Source organism: Carlito syrichta, unplaced genomic scaffold (genome assembly GCF_000164805.1).
Source record: "Carlito syrichta isolate Samal-C Ts95f unplaced genomic scaffold, Tarsius_syrichta-2.0.1 Scaffold153566, whole genome shotgun sequence".
Lineage (NCBI taxonomy): Eukaryota > Metazoa > Chordata > Mammalia > Primates > Tarsiidae > Carlito > Carlito syrichta.
The window spans coordinates 549,913-552,666 of record NW_007097662.1 but is presented as its reverse complement, the minus strand read 5'-3'; the positions used below and the strand labels follow the sequence as shown (position 1 = coordinate 552,666).

Below are 2,754 nucleotides of genomic sequence, written 5' to 3'. Positions count from 1 at the left end.
AGAACAGGGTCTAGGAAGGATCAGACCTCCTCTCATGCTTGCCCCTGACCCTATGGTTCACTGAGTGTCTGAAACTGTCCAGAGATTAGACTGGTAGCCTCAAGAAGAGCTTGCACTTAGGGCAGGGGATGCTGGAGAGTGAGCATTCGACTTTGAAGCCAGACCTGTGTTCTAGCTTGGCTCTGCCATGGAGTAACTGGGCAAATGTGGGCTGGCCACTTACCAGCACTGAGCCTCAGTCCATACATCTGCAAAAGGGAAAAACAACATTCCTCTCCAGGCTGAGTTGGAGTGAATTAAATGATACTCCAAGGCACTCACTAATGCAGAGCTGGCTGTCATTGAGACAAGCAGTGGGTACCTATGGCTGCTCCTGCCTGACACCTCCCCAGGACCCTAGCCCCTAAGGACCTGTCCTCTTTTCCTGTGGTAGGACAAAGCCACAGGAGCTTACTTCTTAGGACCATAGGGCTCTCCAGGACCCAGCTGTTAATCCCAGAGAAGGTCCTTGCACCCTCCCCCTGCTTCCACCACACCACACTGCCCCCCTGGAAGTGCCCTCCACCTCTCCGTGCCTTTGTCCTGCCTAAAATGCCTCTTTCTGCCTTTCCTGAGCTAACCTATTCTTACCCTCCAAGATCACATCGGCTTCATCTCCTCTGGGAGACTTTCCCTGATCTGATCCAACCCCCAACACATCTGGGTCAGATGCAGCCAACAGCCTCAGGCCTGCCTGAATGATACTCTGTCTCCCTGCACATCCTCCCTTCCTTCCTAAGACATTGGTAAAGTCACATTGACCTTTCAACTTCATGTCTTAGTGGAGTAGAGTCCTTGCTTAGCACTGAGAGTCTTGGAGTCAAGCCTCAGTTCTGCCACTAATTTGCTGTGTGACCTTGGACAAGTTCATCGCCCTGTCTGAGTTTTCCTTTTCCTATCTGTGTGTTAGCTGAGCTCCTGGAGCAGAGGTGGTCAGCCCCTGCCACCAAAGACTCCTACAGGCAGTGGGGCAAGGTGCTGCTCTCCTCCTCCCTCACAGGAGCAGCCAGGATAGAATGTATGTGCCTGACCCAAGACTGTCCTCCATTTATTTAAAGATAAAAGAGTTCACAGAGTGGCAGGGGTGGAGGAGGAAGGTGTGTGGCAGGCCTGGGCCCCAGCTCAGTGTCCTCTCTCTCTGTCCACAGTAGCACGATACAATCGCACCAGCTACTTCTACCCCACATTCTCAGAGAGCTCAGAGCACAGCCATCTGTTGGTGTCTCCCGTGCTGGTGGCGAGTGCTGTCATCGGTGTGGTCATCATCCTCTCCTGCATCACCATCATCGTGGGCAGCCTCCGCAGGGAGAGGCAGGCCCGGCTCCAGCGGCACCGCCACCGCCACCGCCGCCACCACCACCACCACCATCACCACCGCAGGCGCCGACACCGAGAGTACGAGCACAGCTACGGTGAGCTGTCACCCACCCTGGGACCCTGCGACTCCCATCTGATGGAGGCTCAACCTGGGAGGCATTAAGAAGGTGGCAGTTCTGCCACGGGTGGGGCAGAGTGGTCAGGGAAGGCATACTAGAAGTCTTGGGTGATCAGGAAGAACTCACAGAAGCCCACCTTAATGTTCTCAGTGACATGAGGGGCCCCATTGTCCTCCAAGATAGGAACTCAGAGTGAGGATGAAGCTCAGAGGGAGAGTATGTCAGCAACCCCCAGGCCCTGCTGCCATTGGTCCTGGCTGTACCAAGAGCTGGTCCAGGTAGTGCCTGGAGGGAGGGACGGAGGGATGGATGGAGAGATGGATAGATGGGTGGGTGGATGAGTGGATGCATGGAGAGAAGAATAAATGGGTGGAAGAGGGGATAAATGGATAAGAATCAGGAGATGGATATATGGGGGGCTGATTGGAAGGATCAGTGGATGGATGGAGAGATGGAGGGGTGAAGAGATGGATGGATAAATGGGCAGATAGAAGGATGGCTAAATGGAGAGGTAAATGAATGGGGGAATACAGGGATGGCTAGATGGGTGGGTTGAATGGTATGTCTGAGAAGACAGATAGAAGGAATGAGAGGAATGGACACATGGATAGGTGGGGGATGGGTATATGAATAAGAGGATGGAAGGATGGATGGACAGATGGATGGATGGAAGGACGAGTGAATAGCTCTATCCCCTGGCAGCCTGCAGAGTGCAAATAGAACTCATCTGAGGGTATCCCAATTATTAGAATTGCCCTTAAACAGAACTGGCAACTCATTCTTGGGTAACCAGTCCCAGAAGTGTGCCTCTGGCCAGAATGCCTAAACTTTTTATGGAATGGCAGCCACCTGACTGTCTCACTCCTGGAAAGGCCCAGTTATCTAAAAGCAGCAGGAGGGACCTCACAACTGCGTTCAATTCTCAGGCAATTTTCAGTGTCAAAAAGTCAGACCCCTCTCTCTGCAGGAGCCTGCCATGAGATAGGAAAGAGGAAAGCAGGGCCATGGAGCTGCAAAACTCCAGGTGGCACCCTTCACACTGTGGATGAAGTGACGGGAGCCTCCTGGGATCCAGAGCCAGGACAGGACCTGGGGGAACTTTCTCCCTCTGGGGCATGAACAGCTTGGGGAAAAGAAAGGAAATGTTTTGTTTTGTTTTGTTTTTGAGTTGGAGTCTCACTCTCTGTCACCCAGACTGGAGTGCAGTGACCCCTCCTGTCACCGCAGCCTCAACCTGCTGGGCTTCGGTGATCCTTCCGCCTCAGCCTTCCAAGTAGCT

The 2,754-nt window shown here is 53.3% G+C and overlaps 1 protein-coding gene across 1 annotated transcript in view; it reads left to right on the top strand.

Moving 5' to 3' along the window:
* Positions 1-1,193: 1,193 nt before the first annotated feature.
* The window catches only part of BEAN1 (brain expressed associated with NEDD4 1), an 11,634-nt gene continuing 10,073 nt past the window's right edge, over positions 1,194-2,754 (top strand). Inside the window, exon 1 of the mRNA XM_021708911.1 lies at positions 1,194-1,451. The gene's annotated coding sequence lies outside the window, so the exon portion shown is untranslated. The remainder of the gene's footprint in view (positions 1,452-2,754) is intronic.